This window comes from Meriones unguiculatus, chromosome 1 (assembly GCF_030254825.1).
Source record: "Meriones unguiculatus strain TT.TT164.6M chromosome 1, Bangor_MerUng_6.1, whole genome shotgun sequence".
Taxonomy (NCBI): domain Eukaryota; kingdom Metazoa; phylum Chordata; class Mammalia; order Rodentia; family Muridae; genus Meriones; species Meriones unguiculatus.
The window spans coordinates 51,749,064-51,767,538 of record NC_083349.1 but is presented as its reverse complement, the minus strand read 5'-3'; the positions used below and the strand labels follow the sequence as shown (position 1 = coordinate 51,767,538).

Sequence of the window (18,475 nt, the reverse complement as noted above, 5' to 3'; positions counted from 1 at the left end):
AACGTAACATCCATGTCTAGAAGAGAATATTTCACAGCACTCTTCTCCACTCTCACATTCTTTCAGATCTCTCTTCTGCTACCTCTCTTATTTTTTTATCTTCTAGCTCAGTTCTCTTGCTTTTTATAAACTGTTAATTCCTTCTAGCCCATTCTAGTACTGCACTTGCAAGTTCAGCTAATTTACAGACTACATTCCCTCCAGTACTTCCTATGTCCTGTAAATTGCTGCTTGAACTATCTGCAGATTGTTTTCAGTATCTTAGAAAATTATACAGAATATAGTTCCTTACTTATAATTTGAGAGGCAATTGAATTTTATGGTATTGTAACTTCTTTGTTGCTTATTAATTATAATTCCAGCTGATTGTAGTAATTTAATTAGGGTTCGTAGGACTTTAACTTACCTTATTTTGCAGCTGAATGATATGTAATACCAATTTATGCTTGCCGTATAAACTTTGCAACAACATGCTTCCATTTCTTTTCTCTCAGACTTTAGGACATAGTCGTCTTTCATTATAATTGCAGGCAGATCTAGTTCAGGGCTTGGGTAAAGAAAGAGAAGTGAAAAGAAAACCAGTCTTTTGAAGAACAGTGTGATCCTCTCCAGATTCTGTAGAAGGGAGTTGCTAAAAATGTTGGGGATATAAAGGTTTAATCTCCAATCCCAGGGGAGCTGTAAATGTTCTAACTGAGAAGCTTATGAATGTGTGCTGAATAAATGAATGAATGAATAAAAGTGTGCACATTATAAATCTGTTGCTGTAATGCTTTTGTTTAAATAATTATGTGTGTGTGTGTGTGTGTGTGTGTGTGTGTGCATCACTCTTACTCCATCATTATCCCTACACTACTTGTAGGCAGGACAAATTTGGGGTGGAAGGTTTTATGGGTGGGTTGGTGTCCCCCTCCCTCCACTGGAAGTCCCACCTGCCTGTAGGAGGTGGCATCTTCAGGCTCCATGTTCCCTGTTGCCAGGGGTATCAGCTAGAGTCACCCCCATGGACTCCGGCCCCCGAGCTGCTCCCTCCACACATTTATGTTCACTCCCTCAGACCTCCCCCCACCTGATCCCCATCCGGAATTTCCTCCCCACTCCCTCTCCCACCCAGGTCCTTCCTTGCATCTACTTCAGATGTCTATCTCATTTCCCTTTCTAGGTGAGATTTAAGCATTCTCCCTTGGGTCCTCCTTGTCCCTTAGTTTCTTTGGGTCTGTGGATTGTAGCATGGCTCTCTTGTACTTTGGGGCTAATATCCACTTATAAGTGAATCTATGCCATGTGTATCTTTCTGGGTCTGGGTCTCACTCAGGATGATATTTTCTAGCTCCATCCATTTGCCTGCAAATTTCATGTTGTCCTTGTTTTTAATAGCTGAGTAGTACTCCATTGTGTAAATCTACCACATTTTCTTTATCCCTTCTTCAGTTGAGGGACATCTAGGTTGTTTCCAGCTTCTGACTATTACAAATAAAGCTGCTATGAACATAGATGAGCAAGTATTCTTGGGGTATGGTGGAGTGACTTTTGGGTATGTGCCAGGAGCGGTATAGCTGGGTCTTGAAATAGATCTATTCCTAATGTCCTAAGAAACCACCAAATTTCTTTCATTCTGTGTCTCTCATTTTCCTCAGTTCTTACTGTTCTCAGAGGCAGTCATCTTTTCTTCCTCCATGCCTGATCTAGTATGTTGATCTTATCCCAAGTGTATTTCATCTCGTGCATTGTAGTTTTCATCTCTAGATGCTGATTTGGGGTGATTTTCTTAATTTCTACGAGCCTATTTAATTTTTAATATAAAGAATTTAGTTATAATAGTTTTCTTAGTGGCTTTGCTAATTTTTATGATCATGGGGGCTTTCGGTTAGCTTTAATTATTTTTCTTCTTATGGGTTGTATTTTCCTCCATTGTGTGGTTTACGACTTTGGAGCAGACCTTTGACATTGCAAAACATTCTTTCTGGTGGTCAGTGGTGTTATTTGGAAATGCTTTTGAATGATCCTTTTGAATCCTGATTGTAATACATGGTAAGCAGGACTGGGAGAATATTTTAGTGGGACGCTATCTTTTTCCCACTACTGAAATCTCTTCTGTGTGTTTACCCCATGCTTCATGAATCTGTTCTGGCTGGTGGTGCTGTTACCTACCTCCCATCTTGTCTGCGATTCTCTCAGCAGCCTCATGCAGGTCCTTCTCATGCATGCGCTGGCCAGCGTTTAGCTGAATGCTCAAGAGGAAGTCTCTTCAGGTTTCCTGTGTACTATCTTTTTCCTCCTTAGTGATATATAATACAAACTCTAATTGCTTTGGGCTCACACTCTCAATCCCGTTCCCTTCGCTCTGTGGGAGGACCATATCCACCGCCTGTTTCCTTCCTTGTGGAGCCTTGATTCCAGAAGTTTCTGAGACTGATACTCCAACCAAGGACTATGCATGGAGATAAGCTAGAACCCCTGAACAGATGTAGCCCATGGCAGCTCAGTCTCCAAATGAGTTCCCTAGTAAGAGGAACAGGGACTGTCTCTGACATGAACTCAGTGGCTGGCTCTTTGATCACCTCCCCTGAGGGGTGAGCAGCCTTACCAGGCCACAGAAGAAGACAATGCAGCCAGTCCTGATGAGACCTGATAGACTAGGGTCAGAGGGAAGGGAAGGAGGACCTCTCTTACCAATGGACTTGGAGAGGGGCATGGGAAGAGAAGAAGGAGGGAGGGTGGGATTTGGAGGGAATGAGGGAGGAGTCTACAGCTGGGATTCAAAGTAAATTGTAATTAATATATAGAAAAGAAAGATCTGAAAAAAAGAGAAAGTTCTGACCAAAAAAGAAAAAAAACAAGTTGAGGCACTGACTAGGCTCATCATTTTCATAACCTCTTGGATCTCTTATTGACTGATGTTTTGTGTCTTGAAACTGATATTTCATACATTTTGTCCATTTCTCTCACTATGGGAAAACAAATATGCATGTTACTCCATGCATACTCCCAAGAGGGAGTCATCACAGAGTGTGTGTGGCTGAGCTGTCTCAGGTACAGGGCCAGAAGGAGGCCTTGTAGCTAATGGTCCCGGAGCCTTCTTCCCAAGGACTCACTTTCCCACACAAGCTATGGCTCTGTTGTGCTCATTCTTAGCTCTGCTTACATGAAGATGATGCCCCAGCTGGGCTGTTCCTGTGTTTATCAGAGGCAGATTTACAGAGATGTTCCCTGCCACCTCTGTGGGAACTAAGAGGGGTGATAAGCTCGTCAGCTGACCTCCATCAGCAAAGCTTCCAGGCAGTACATACATAAACTCTGAGTTTATGAGAGCTGGAAATTCCAAAGGCTTTGGAGCCAAACTGCAACTCACGTTTGAAGTAAATAAGAATTAGTTTGTGACTCTTCACATTTGTTTCCCAGCCCAGCACCTCCTGTAAAAATAGAAATATCAGTGCCTGGTTGGTATTGGAGCCTGCCAACTGATATTGTGACCAGGAGGACTATGCTAGCTGGCAGGCTGCCAGTGCCGACGGGGACATCATTCCTGTGTGATAAGACAACAACAAATGGTTTCCCAGTGGCTGAGATTAAAGTGGACTCTGCCTTGTGACAACAGTGCTTCGATCTTCACATAGCAGTCATTTTTGCTAAATATTCGTATGCTTACTTATACTCTCTTGGGCCTCATCTGAAATCAGAGGGTTTAGAATTTAAGGCACAAACCATTTCCCATTTACTGAAGTAAAATTAGTAGACTCTGGCAGGGTACTTCAGGGGTTGAGGGAAGGATGATCGAAGGAAAGACAAATGAATCTGTAATCGATCCATCTTTAGAGGAACACTGTGCGTTCCGTTGGAGGAAGCTGCTAACATCTAAGGGATGTATCAGTTTAAGCCCTGATTTGCGGTGTGGGGCTACATTCCTCCTATTCTAATAGGGCATAATGGGTGTTGAAGGAGTACACAGATGAATGAAGGTTGATTTTTAAAAATGAGGCAGAGTGAGGACTGAGGAGGTGGGTGTGAAGAATCCTTATGCTCTGAGCTGGTCTGTGATATCCTGAGGCTAGCTGACCCTAGCTGGGGATGCTGAGTGTGTATTCGACAGCAAGAGGGGAAGGAGAAAAAGGATGGTGGGGAGAGAAGAGAAGGAGATGGGAGAGGGAAGAGGGAAGAGGACAGGATGACAGAGCGGTACTGGAAACTGGATGGGAGTTGAGTCTCCGGCGAGTCCTCTAGAAGCCTGCCTGACAGTTCCCTTAACCTCTGCCCTCCTTTCTACATTCTCATGGAGTCCTGTTTCTGCTTATGTCAACTGAAGAGCTTATGAGGTTTAAAGCTTCAAGGCAAAACGGGTACTGGCGATTTATGGCTCTTTGACAGGACCGTGGAAAGGGAATGGAGACATTGTAATTGACTCCAGCAGAACCACCTGGTGAAGGTCTCTTTAGAGTCTTTGTGGAGCAGTCTAGGGACCGGCTGAAGATAGGACACTTCAGTCCCCACCACATCTCTGCCCCAACCTGGATGTGAGCAGATGTGTCTTTCCTAAGGACTGGCTGACTGGAAGGCTATGTTGTAAGATCTTGGAGTCGTCTGGGCCAGAGCTCCTCTGTGATTCTTTTTTTTTTTTTTTTTCTATTTTTAAAGTTTATTTATTTTATTTATTTTTTTTTTCAATGCAGTTTATTCAGGAACCTTGAACAATCCTCGGACCCTGGGGAAAGCCAGCCCACAGCTTAAATAGCCTCTGGGTAGCCAACCCAGGCGTGCCACGTGGGCAATGCAGATAGGTCCACATACATGGAAGCAAGCCAGATCCTCAGCCTTAGCCAAATGTGGAATTGTTCGTGACAGAGAGCACTCACCATAGGGAAGGTGGAAGGCGGAAACCAGCTCCATCTTTAAGGCATAGCATTCCGCAGCTCTCTACAGTTCCCCCTTTCTGTTTAAACGCATCAGGCAAGAGTAGAGGTCTGATCTCTGATATTAGAAATAAATTGGGACTTTGTACCAATGTTCATTTAGGTGTCATCCACCCAAAGAGCATCAGACCCGTCCGATACCTTTTTCTCAGAGGCGGGACCTGGGGCATCAACCCGCATGCAATCAGACATGCTCTTCTCTGGGTCGAAAGCGGCTGACCCTGAGTGCAGTGCTTAGCCTCGCATCCTGAGCGTATCATTTTAGCTTTTTATGGTATCCAACCATGCTTGGGGAGAATGTCCTGCTTCAATGGCTGTAAAGGCCTGAATGGTCATGGCTGCATCATCCTCTGTGATTCTAAAGAACAACTGACCACTCCCAGTCCTGAGGTGATCCAGAAACCTAGGAACTCGCTGCTCCAGGGGGATTCTGAGACAGAGGACATGCTGAGTCCCCAGGGTGGCCCAATTAGATCCTCTGAAGCCCCGCCCATTCCACTGAGAGAAAAGTAACCTGACAAACATCAGACACACAAGAATTAAGGAAACTACTGGCACTGGAGACCTTGTCTTTTGAAAGTGCCATGTCTCCTGCCCTGCTTTTTCTGGTTTTCCTCACCAGAGACACAGATACTTTAGTCCTTTATCAAGGCAGAGTTACTGTTATCAGGGTTAGTAGGGCTGGAACGTTGTCCTTTCTAACCCTAACATGCTAGGTTTGGCCACCCATCCCCAACAGGCCAATAACAAAACAACAGTAATACTTGTTATGAGGTCTCACCTTAATGTCTAGGCAAATGGAGTTCTAGTCAGAAAGATTCTTACAACTAACTGTATCCCATAGGGTTCTGCCTATGTTTTCTTCTAGTTGTTTTAGCATTTCAGGCTTTACATTGAGGTCTTCTGTCTGTTTGGGGTTGGTTTCTTGGTTCAGGGCAAGAGATAGGGCATGTGGCTTTCTTCTTCTATACATAGATGCCCAGTTTGAGAGCTACAGACAATTAACAATTGCAGAGAGATGAGAATTAGTCAGAGATGAGCCCCCTAAATGGTTATCCAATGTCAAGAAGTCAGTCCTAAAGATATAACACAAGCAACACTAGAAACACAAGCAACACAAGAAAGTCAAAAGGCTGCACTTGTACATTTATTCACAGCAGTAACTAAAGGAAAAGAGGACATGAATTTGAAAGGGGGTGTGCAGGACACACAGGAGAGTTTGGAAGGGGAGGGATGTGATTATAATTTTATAAATGGAAGAGGTGATAGTAGTTCAACGTGGCCACACTGGGAAGAAAAACAAAGAGACCCAGTGTACCCCTGCAGGGCTACCCTCCGGATCCTGACATGAGTCTGAAGTCAGAACAGAAGGTGTGCAGAGCTAAACTGTCATCCAGCCAAGGGGTGGTCCTCATTGTTGTCTGCGCTTCAGTCTCTTCAGGGTAGCCTGACAGGCCGTCAGGACTGTGTGAAACCTTCTTCCAGCAGACACGTTCCTGCTTTGGCTGGCACTAGGCTTCAGCCTTTTTCTGGTATGCCGCGCCTGGGGAGATTCCAAATTCTTCTTGTTTCAATAGTCCTGGAACCAAGGAGAAGGGAGTGTCACCATTCCAGCCAGCATGGTTGTGTTATCCGGGCACAGGCACACTCTGGTGTGACTTGGGTAAATAATAAAAGTAAAGACGGTATTTTAAATGGAATCTACACCCACAAACTTTAGAGAGCCAGAAATATTTAGGGTTTTTTTTTATTTGTTTTTTTTTTTTAATGTTAAGTATATTTCAGGCTCCATCCTGCCAAGCTAACAGAAAATCCATCTCAATTATTAGTGAGCCTCCACACTGATTCCTATTGGGTAAAACAGCAGATCATTGGCCTGACTGTTTTGCTAATTAATTGTTTGGTTGCAGCTATTCTGTGACAAGTCCTGGAGCTAATTACCAGGATCCAAGTTTCTTTCCCTCTGAAACACAAGAGATACCACCTACTGGGACTCTTCCAGAGAGTAGGGTGAGGGTCCTAGAGGAAGCCCTAGGGTGGGGGTGGGGGAGATGCTGTAAGTTGCGTGTGACGCTTATGTCAGTTCTCAGCTTGAGGGGATTTGAAACCAGTGAAGAGATGTGACTCTAGGTGAGTCAGTGAGAGCAAGTTCTTAGCCTCTGCCACATGCAGAAGGCTGTCGCTCAACTACCTAGCTCCTACTATGTAAGCCAATCTAGTGAGCTCTGTATAAATATTCTATCAGTGCTCTTCTTCTAGGGAACTCTGTCTAATTCACTGGGCGGGATGGTTCATCCTTGTAATCAAATATGGAGGCTGAAGCAGGAGGATGAAGAAGTATTTCAGGCCAGCCTGCAGCTAGATAGTCAGGTCCTATCTCAAAATAGAGGCAGGCAGGCAGGCAGGCAGGTGTGTGTGTGTGTGTGTGTGTGTGTGTGTGTGTGTGTGTGTGTGTTTAGGAAATAAGGATATCTACCTAAAATATGAGGGGAACTGTAAGGATGAGAAATTATAAATGGATATTTTATCAGATGGTCATCTCATCTACAGGCTTGTCATTTTCTCATCGTTGAGGATCATCTGTGTATCCATCCCTATCAGACGTGCAAAGTGGTGGCTCTAGCCCTTTACAATAACTCAGCAAGGAGAACACAGTCCTGTGTCATCTGGCACTCTGTGATGGCATTTTACTGTGTACATTTAGAGAGAGAAAATGACTCCTCAGTATAATTAGTATGATTATGGATTAGGGCTGGCCACAGGAGGAATTTGGAAGACAGAAATACAGCAGCTCCGTTTCTATGCCAAACACAGTGGCAACTTGCTCATATGTCACTGACCTGTTACCTCTGCTTGCCTGGTGGGGCAGCATTTTGGCTCCTAGCTTCTCATTTTCTCAAGGGATATTTTCCCGAAGCTTCTCTGAGGCCTGGGCTGGTTGCACGTGCAGCTTCATGGCCAAGAGTACTGCTTTCTTCCAGAAATCATTCTTATTGTCAGGATGGGAATTGTTTGTCTTGTGTTCCTGTTCGTTCTTATGAGTTCCTCACACCCTCGTGGGTCCTGTTCTGATTCTTAGCATGATTCCTTCCTTCCTGCTACCCTGGCTAATCTACCATGGCTCAAGTCTGAAATTAGATACAGAAGCAACGCACTTTCATAGACCTCACTACACATTGTGTGACCATGGAAGGTGAAGATCCTATAAGAAGGCCTTTCATGTACAACACTCATATAGTTCTCTTTCTCTGAGAAAACCCTGAGCAAGACTCTGGTGTCAAGGAATAAATCATCTTCACGTTGCCCCAGCATAGAAAGGGAGTTTTAGGGGCTTGGGAATGTCTAATGGCATTCAAACAGGGGAACACAATGGATAACAGGGAGGGAGAAGATCTATATTAAAGCCAATGAATACACACACACAAAAAAAAAATCCTTCTTTTTCTCATGTCCTGCTTTTCAGTCTATAGCATGATTCTGAGGTCCCCTTAAAAAGCAAGAGCCATCAGCACACCTTGCATTTCCTTACTTCATGAAAACTGGGTTCTAGGCCCCATAACGTTACCTTCTCAAGTGCAACGCATAGTTTGATTTCCTGTTTACCTAAGTGTTCCTCACTGTGGGCAGTTTGCTTGCTAGAGGCTTTGTTATACACACAAACTCCACCCACGGAAGGGCTTGTTGTCTTAGCTACTGTTAAGTGAAGAGGGCAGAGCCTTCAGCTGCAAGAATGAGTTGTCACCCTCAAAATCCACTAGGCACTGTGCACCTTTCTTGGTGGCCGGTGGAGCTAGATTGCTGCTCCACACTCCTGAACTCAGCAATTTTGGTGAGGTAGAAGGTCCTTGAATGTCAGTGGGGTTGACACACTCTCCCACCCTCTGAGGTGCCAATGCCTTAAAAACAAATTCAGAATGGTGGATTTCAGGAAACTTCAGGCAGCCCTGTGGCCTGCCAGGCAATGTAGGGGTTTGTGGAGCTCGATCATCAATGGGGTTTTAGTCTGCCTGATTCACAGTGGAGCCAGTGGGTCCCTGAGTTCATCCTGTGGTTATTGCTTCAGGACTTGAATGTGTAATAGGGATAGGTATATACCTAGGAGTTAACAGAATACTTAAATTGGTTCCCTGATCCACAGAGGGAAGACTATTGTGTTTTGAAAGGCCTCGGAAGTCACTGACTTGCTTCCAAGAAAAATAGTGGAACAAACCAGTATCATATTCCTGGAAGGACCATAGATTTGAAAGATATGGGGCGGGGAAGGGGCTACCACCTCTCCATTTGACTGGATTTGGCTTGTGCAGAAGATAGACAGATCTTGGAGAGGGAAGCTGACTGTTGTAATTATAACCAAGTGTCAGCTTCAATTGCAGCTGCTGTACAAGATGTAGTTTCCTTGTTTGGATGGATTGACACATCTCCTGGTTCCTGATTTTCAGATGTTGTTCTCACAACTGCTTTGTTCTCTATACCTATTCATGAGGCCCATCAGGGCAATTTGGTTTGGGGCTGGCAAGGTCAGCCGTACACCTTTACTATCCTCTCTCAGGGGTATGTTACTCTCCAGTCCTGTGTCAGAACTTAACTTGCAAAAATCTTGATCATTTGGGCTTTTCTTACCTACAAAGTATCACAACAGCTTGTTACATTAATGACATGATGATTAAATTAATGAGTGAGTGGCTGGGTGTCAAGTTGGTGACAAGGTGATATGAATTATCAGTTTGATAGGATTTAGATTCAACTAGAAGATGCACTTCTCCGGATGTCTGTAAGGGCTTTCCAGAGATGATTAACTGACAGGATAAAGCCCACCCTCGAAGTGAGCATTTTCCAACAAGTGTCGCAAATACGGGAGTGACCTGTACGGAAGAAGCAGCAGGTGCAGCATATTTCTACCTGCCTTCGTGTCTTTATTGCTGCTGCTCTCATCCTCTGTTGGCCACATAGTCTAGCCTTTTAAGATTTCCAACCCAGACTCAATATCAATGACTCTCCAGGGAGCTTTGGGGTTCTCAGTACTGTATCAGCAAGAAGTATCTATGTTTGTGGGATAGACAGCTCCATTGTCTGCTTTTCCAGTGTATAGATGACCACTGTTAGACTAACCAGATCCTAACTAAACAAATTTCTCTGAGCAGTTTATACGCATTATAAGCCAGATGCTTTTCCTCTAGAGACTCATGCCTACTTTTCTTCTTCGACTCTGCTTTCTTCACCAGTGTTTTCCAGCTCAGTAAAGTACATCTACTACCATGGTCAAGTCAGACACCCAACTCCATCTCTGATTCAGTCAGGCTTTTGTCCACTGAAATCTTTTGACAAGCCTTGTTTTTTTTTTTTTTTTTTTTCTTCTCACCTCCAGTTGGAATCATGAAGCTGTTGCAAAGGCTCCGGGATTGCTTTAGACCTTTGGTGTCTTGATTCCGCTCTAATACAAGCAGAACACAGGTCTGGAAGCAATGTGGTGCTGAACAATTAACCATGCACACAGCCTGGGAACAGCTTCCAAAGAGCTCTTCAAAGCCTCTAACAAAGGGCTCAAGGCAATGCAACAGGTCCGAGGACCCTTAAAGCACTCTTATTATTTTGATAATAAAGCTGTGGTCTTTATTCCAGAAGGTTGCCTAGGAATTGTGATCAGTTCTACTAGTTGTGCCTATAAATATTCAATATATAGATCTAGATATATAGATATAGATATGCATACTAATGTGGACAGAGTATATATATATATCTGTTGGTCCTAGCCAGTGATGCTTTATTTATTCATAGTCCTTATTTCTTGGGAATGCTAAAAAAGGAAAATACTAGAGATTTACAGAATCACAGCAAGCAAACAAAACTACAGTGCAAATATCTATAAACAGCGTACTCATTCTAATATTTACTGAACTCTCATTTTATTCCAGACACTGCTAAGATCTGCCAAGGAGCTCACTGATGAATAAGACGTGGTTCCTGTGTTTTCACAAAACTGTTGAGAAAACAAAACACAGTAAGTGAACATTAAGTATTGAGACTGTTTATACAAAGTAACACAGAGGAAATTATATATTGGGATTGCTTCTAAACAGCATTCTGCAAGTGATTATAAGCACAAGGACTGAGCAATGTGAAAAGATCCTTCAATTGTTTTTGGCCCAGTGGAGAATGTATCTTAGTAAACATCAGCATCTCAATTACTCATTTCCATAGTAACCAAACAGTCTAGGGAAGTGGTAACATTAATACATATCAGGGTAATTAAAATAATGATAGCATATGCTGAAATGGACTATAATTTGGGCAAAGGTAGTATGATTTTGCTGATAATATCTCATTTAAGCCTCATGGTAATACAATTATTACTAAGGGCTCAGAGAGAGCAGACAACATTCCATCCTGTGAGTGACAAGAACTATTTGGCCACAGCGCATGCTTCTATGAAGTAGATGACGTGTCAGGATGGGAGCATGCCGCATCCTTGTACTTCTTTTTGAGAACAAAGAATGCAGAAAATCTGAGTTGATTTATGTAGGGAAACAGGTTGTCTGGAAATGGGGAATCAGAATAAATCCTCCTACATACATGCACATTCCACCATCATGTGGAATGGGGAAGGAATATTTGTAAGCGTGTGTTTACATAAAGATTGCTAGAAAGTCAACCTCTCATTCAAATAACACTTCTGAGTAGAGGGCTAATACATGCTGTATACAGTAGATGGATGATGAATCGCAAAGGTTCTTATTTTTGACCTTTGTAAAGAGAATGTGTACAGGTGGTTTTAAGTTTTAAACATTAAACTCACAAATTCAGTATAGAGTTCAAAAAATTAAATTTTTGTTTGAAAAAGATAGGCGGATTTCTCCCCAAGAATCCGCTATCGCTCCAGCAGAAAATCTTGGGAATTCCTGGGATCTGTGATGTTCTGTAGCTGACTTCTACTGGGTTTAGGGAAGCTCACTGTTAAATTGCTAAGAATTTCTGCCCACTCCAAACAGTGGTTGGGAGTATATTGGCACCATGGAAAACAGTGACTGTTCTACATCATTCTGAGAGCTAGTTGCTGCCTGGAAGCATCAAGTGCCTTAGCTAGAATCACACTGGCAGTCTTGGGACAGTGAATATGGTTAACATGAAGAAGGGTGAGTGGAGAGGAGGAAGGTGAAGAATGTGCAAACTGAGTTAGAGCAAGAGACAAATGTAGATTGCGATGCCAGCGTCAGGTTGCATTTGAGAAACAGTTGGGGAACTTAAAAAGAAAAAAAAAACCTTTCAGATCCATAGACACATCTTATAAAATAAGCTATAGAGATAAACTGTAGAAGTCAGAGTCTCCAGGGCAGTATCCAGTGCAATAGTACACACTTTGTGATTAAAATCACCTTGTTGTACAACACCTCAGAATAACTTGTGCTGTGTATCTTTATGTCAACTTGACATAGGTTAAAATCATCTCAGCGGAGGAAACCCCAATCAAGAAAATGCCTCTATAAGATTGGGCTGTACACAAGCTTGTAGGGCATTGTCTTAGTTAGTGATTGATGGGGAAGAACCCAGCCCATTGTGGGTGGTGCCAACCCTGGCCTGGTGGTCCTGTGTTTTATAAGAAAGCAGGATAAGCAAGCTAGTAAGAGCAAGCCAGTAAGCATCACGCCTCCATGACCTCTGCATCAGCTCCTGCCTCCAGGTTCCTGCCCTGCTTGAGTTCTGCTCTTAACTTCCTTTGATGATGAACTGTGAAACAGAAGTGTAGGCTGAATAAACCATTTCCTCCGCAAGTTGCTCATGGTGTTTCATCACACATTAGTGACCTAAAACATAAGTGCTGATGATACTCACATTTTTCGTAATCTGCTGTTTAAGCATGGAGAAGTCTGGTGCCATGGATGCTGAGGAGACACGTTAAATCCAAAGCAAACTTTACATTCAGCTACTGTTAGAAACTTTGTTATGATCAAAGTTCATATGATGAGATGGAATATCAAAATATCCTGGACTGACAATAACCAAGTTTTCCAGATTAGGTTCTATTTTTTAAATATTTATTTATTTATTATGTATACAGAGTTCTGCCTGCATGTACACCTGCACGACAGAATAGGAAACCAGATCTCATTATAGATGGTTGTGAGCCACCATGTGGTTGCTGGGAATTGAACTCAGGACCTTTGGAAGAGCAACCAGTGCTCTTAACCTCTGAGCCATCTCTCCAGGTTCTATGTAGACTAGGATGCCTAGTAAAAAAATATATATATAGTAACATATGTTGAAAGTAATGTCTGTTATTTTGGCTCAAAGAACTAAGACAAAGAAAGAACTTTTGTTGTTTGTTTATAATTGTCAATGCATAGTGATAAGAAAAAGAGACTGCTGATTCTGTTAACTGTTTCTTTAACTCTTGGAGACAAAGCACTCACTTGCCCGCCCTTAACTCTCTGTTCCTATTCTGCTGCCCCTGGCACATCACGACCAGTCCCCACCCTGACCAGGCCATTAAGAATTTATCTGGAGCAGAGAGCTGCTGTCTACTTTTGGGAAGAGCTTTTCACCTGAATTTGAATGATCAGTCAGGTTCGAGAGCTACAAATTCAGGAACAGCGAACAATGGGGACAGAAATGTTTATGGCTGAAAATGGAGGATAGTCTGAAGTACTATCCAAACTGGAAAAGCCTCCTCCTTCACAGTGAGAGGACCTTCAGGAAAGAGCAACTGTATTCAACCTCCAGGACACCTGGGGAAAGAGCAACTGTTGCATCATGGACGTATTTAACACAGATGTTTAGAAGTTACTACAGGAAAACATTGTGATGGTGACCTTTAATTATCAACTTGAGACAGTCTAGAGTCACTCAGGAAGGATTGTGTAGATCTGGTTGGACTGTGGGCATTTGTTGGGGATCATCTAGAACAGCGCTTCTCAACCCTCTTCATGTTGCTACCCTTTAGTGCAGTTCCTCATGTTGTGGTGACCCCTCCCCCCAACCATAAAATTATTTCTTTGCTACTTCATAACTAATTTTGCTACTGCTATGAGTCATAATGTAAATATCTGATATGCAGAATATGTGGCATGCAACCCCCAATGGGTCACGACCCACATGTTGAGAGCCACTGTTTTATGTTTTGTTAGTCAAGGTAAGGGATCCTGAACTATGGAGTGTGGACAAAGTGAGCTGAGTACAGCAAGCATTCATGCATTACTCTGTGTTCATGATTATGAGTGCCTTGTGACCAAGTCCTCCAAGTTCCTGGCAGTGTGACTTCCCCACTTGGACGGACAGTAACCTGAATCTAGAGCTAAAATACTTTTCTCCCATAAGCTGCTTTTATTTTATCACACTAGTGGAAAACAACTCAGACTCATACCATTTTGTTTAATGATAAATGATTTTAATACATTAATTTCTTTTTTGTTGTTGTTCTTTTTTTCGTTTTGTTTTTGTTTCATTGTTTGGTTTGTTTTGAGACAGGGTTTCTCTGTGTAACAGCCCTGGGTTACACAGAGAACCTGGAACCCACTTTGTAGACCAGACTGGCCTTGAACTCACAGAGATCCACCTGCCTCTGCCTCCTAAGTGCTGGGATTAGAGGTGTGTGCAGCACCACACCCAGCCAATCACTTCATTTCTAATCTAACAATTCTTACCAACTGGATCTCTGTCCTCATTGGGCCCTTTGCTCCCTCCCCTGACCACCTCAGAAAGATTATTCTCAAAAAGTGGGAATTTCTTCTGTCAAATGTTATTTCTTTGGCTACATCCTTTCAGTGGACTTGACACTTTATTTAGACTACAAGGAAGAGCTGCCAATCCTTTATCTTACAGCCTCCGCCTGCCCCCAGTTCCGCAGCCTCTATTTCTGGGAATGTGTTTCCTCATTCAGTCCATTTCTACCCCCACCCCCGGCTTCCCTTGGTTCTAAACTCACTGGGCATTTCCACCTTAGGGCCTTTGCACTGGAAGACCCTCTGCTTGAACTCACTGCCTTCAGGAAGCCATGTGGCTCTTTCATTCACCTTCTTCACATCTGTGTTCAAAACTGTTCATTGGCATGCAAGAACTTCAGTTTTCACAATTGCATGCATCACTAACAGAAATACCTGTATTGTGTTTGTTTGTTCCTTTTAGACTTTTTAATGTAATATTTTAAATAAATATTTGGTGCTGTATCTCCAGGGCCTAGCCTCTTCCCTGAATACAGTCGGCACATAATCACAATACTTGCTGAATGAGAAAATTAATTAAAATATACATGACCATAATTCAAATAATAATGATATAATAATAACAATGACAAAAGATATATGAAAAGCTGTCTTAACCCTTCATACTTGATTGCATTTCTGGCAACAACTTAAAATTAGAAAAAAAAAGAAATTATTCCATTTATAGTTAATGAATATGCAGTTTTGTGGAGCTGGCTAACATTGGTTCTATCTTTTCACCTCTTCATGGGTTCTGAAGGGTCAAGTTCAGCTCCTTGGGTGTATGCAGCAAGTACTTTACCTGCTGAGCCATCTTACTAGGTCAAATAACAACCACTGAACAACTAAAGCTGCCTTCCCCTGGGTTCCCCTAGATCTCTGAACAGCTTGTCTTTATTAACTTTTTTGTTTGTTTGTTTTATTGATCACCCCTCTGCTTTGATATGTCTGTATTTGGTTTGTTTACTTTTGTTTGTTTGCTTGTTTTGAGACAGCGTTTCTCTGTATAGCCCTGGCTGTCCTGGAACTTGCTCTGTAGACCAGGCTTGGCTTGAATTCAGAGATCCACCTGCCTCTGCTTCCCAGGTGTTGGGATTAAAGGTGTGTGCCAGCACTTCCCAGCTTGTTTACAGATTGTAAGTTGTTGTAGTACAGTTATTATGACTACTTTTAGAATTTTTAAATCATATTTGAGATTAACATTCTGCTACATTGATTTCTGATTCTTTGAAATGCTGCCCACTGCCTCCTCAGATTCTGAGATTCCACCATCTCTCTTCTCCCTGTTTTTTTCCATGTAACAGCCCTGGCTGTCCTGGAACACAGTTTGTAGACCAGGCTGACCTCCAACTCACAAAGATCCACCTGCCTCTGCCTATCTAGTGCCTGGATTAAAGGAGTGTGCCTTCGCCTTGCCAATCACTTCATTTCTGATCTAACAATTCTTATCAACTAGATCTGCTTCCTTATTTTTACTGTCTTTTCTGATCAACTAGGCTTTTTAATATTTTTATTTATTTTTTGACAATTTTATACATGTATATACTGTATCTTGATAATGTCCAACCTAAATTCCTCTCCCTGGTATACCCCTGTACTTTTCACTTCAACCTTCATGACATTTCTCTTAAAGTGACCTACTGAGTTCAGTTACTGCTGCCATCAGGGGCATGGAAGTGGGGTCATCTATCAGAGCAGAGGCAACCTGCCAAAATATCCACAGCCCCCAAAAATGGCTTCCCCTTCCCCAGTACCTATCAATTGCTTGTCAATAGCTCCTTTACTGGCCGTGAAGAGTCTGGCCTATCAATTTTATCCACACAGTATGGCTTGGACTCCAAGCGTCTTCTCTGTCCTCTTCAAAGGACCCTTTGGGAGGGTAGTTGGTACAAGTTAACACATTCCTATTCCCTGTTCTTCACTTTGGAAAGGAAAAAGTTGGTGTGGTGGCGAAAGACTTGTAATCTCAGAATTCCAGAGGCTGATGCAGGATTTCACGTTTAAGGACAACTTACACTACATAACTTCTGTCAGAAACAGCCTAGAGAAAGCCTATATGCCATAAAATTTGAAAATCTAAATGAAATGGACAATTTTCTTGATAGATTCCATTTTCCAAAATTAAATCAAGATTGGGGATTATATAGTCCTATATCTCCCCCCATGGAAATAGAAACAGTTATCAAAAGTCTGCCCTCCAAAAAAAGCCCAGGGTTTCAGCTCAGAACTCTACCAGACCTTCAAAGAATAGCTAACACCAATACTCTTCAAACTATTCTGAAAAATAGAAACAGAAGGAACATTAACAAACTCATTCTATGAGGCCGCAGTTACCTTGATACCTAAACCACACAAAGACCTAACAAAAAAGAGAACTTTAGACCTATCTCTCTTATGAATGTTGATGCAAAAATATTCAATAAAATACTCACAAACTGAATCTAAGAATACATAAAAGATATCATCCACCATGACCAAGTAGGCTTCATCCCAAGCATGCAGGCGTAGTTCAATATACAAAAATCCATCAATGCAATCCACCATGCAAACAAACTGAAGGAGAAAAACCACATGATCATCTCCTTAGATGCCAAAAAAGCATTTGACAAAATCCAACACCCATTCATGTTTAAAGTTTGGGAGAGATCAGGGATACAGGCACATATCTAAACATAATAAAGACAATATACAGCAAGCCTATAGCCATCATCAAACTAAATGGAGAGAAACTTAAATCAATCCCACTGAAATCAGGGACAAGGCAAGGCTGCCCAATCTCTCTGTAGCTCTTCAACATAGTACTTGAAATCCTAGCTATAGCAGTAAGACAACTAAAGGAGATCAAGGGGATACAAATCAGAAAGGAAGAAGTAAAGGGATCATTATTTGCAGATGATATAATAGTATACATGAGTGACCCCAAAAATTTACCAGAGAACTCCTGCAGCGGATAAACACCTTCAGCAAAGTGCCTGGATACAAAATTAGCTAAAAAAACATCAGTCTTTTTTATATAAGAGGGCTGAGAGAGAGATTAGGGAAAGAACACCCATCACAATAGCCACAAATAACATTAAGTACCTTGGTGTGACTCTAACCAAGCAAATGAAAGACCTGTTTGAAAAAAATCTTCAATTCTCTGAAGAAAAAAGTTGAAGAAGATATCAGAAGACAGAAAGATCTCCCATGTATGTGGCTCAGTAGGATTAACATAATGAATGTGGCCATCCTGCCAAAAGCAATCTACAGATTCAATGCAATTCCCATCAAAATACTAACACAATTCTTTATAGAACTTGAAAGAACAATTCTCAATTTCATATGAAAAAACAAACAAACAAACAACCTAGAATTGCTAAAACAATCCTGTACAATAAAAGATCTTCTGGAGGTATCTCCATCCCTGATGTCAAGCTGTACTATAGAGCAACAGTAATAAAAACTGCATGGTATTGGCATAGAAACAGAATAGTGGATCAATGGAATCAAATAGAAGACCCAAAAATAAACCCACACAACTACGGATACTTGAATTTTGACAAAGAAGCCAAAACCATAAAATGGAAAAAAGACAGCATCTTTAACAAATGGTACTGGTCTAACGGGATGTCTACATGTAGGAAAATGCAAATAGATCCATATTTATCACCCTGCACAAAACTAAAGTCCAAGTGGATCAAAGACTTCAACATAAAACCAGACACACTAGACCTGTTAGAAGAAAAAGTGGGGCAGAGATTTGAATTCATTGGCACAGAAGACACTTCCTGAACAGAAGATCAACAGCACAGACTCTAAGATCCACAATCAATAAATGGGATCTCAAGAAAGGGAAAAGCTTCTGTAAAGCAAAGGACACTGTCATCAGAACAAAAC

The 18,475-nt window shown here is 42.1% G+C and overlaps 1 long non-coding RNA gene across 1 annotated transcript; it reads left to right on the top strand.

Annotated features, from left to right (window-relative positions):
• Positions 1–10,280: 10,280 nt before the first annotated feature.
• LOC132655739 (uncharacterized) lies at positions 10,281–14,250 on the top strand. The gene is made up of 3 exons (XR_009593529.1): positions 10,281–10,465; positions 10,820–10,905; positions 13,369–14,250. It is a non-coding gene; the product is annotated as an uncharacterized LOC132655739 (long non-coding RNA).
• The last annotated feature ends 4,225 nt before the right edge of the window (positions 14,251–18,475 follow it).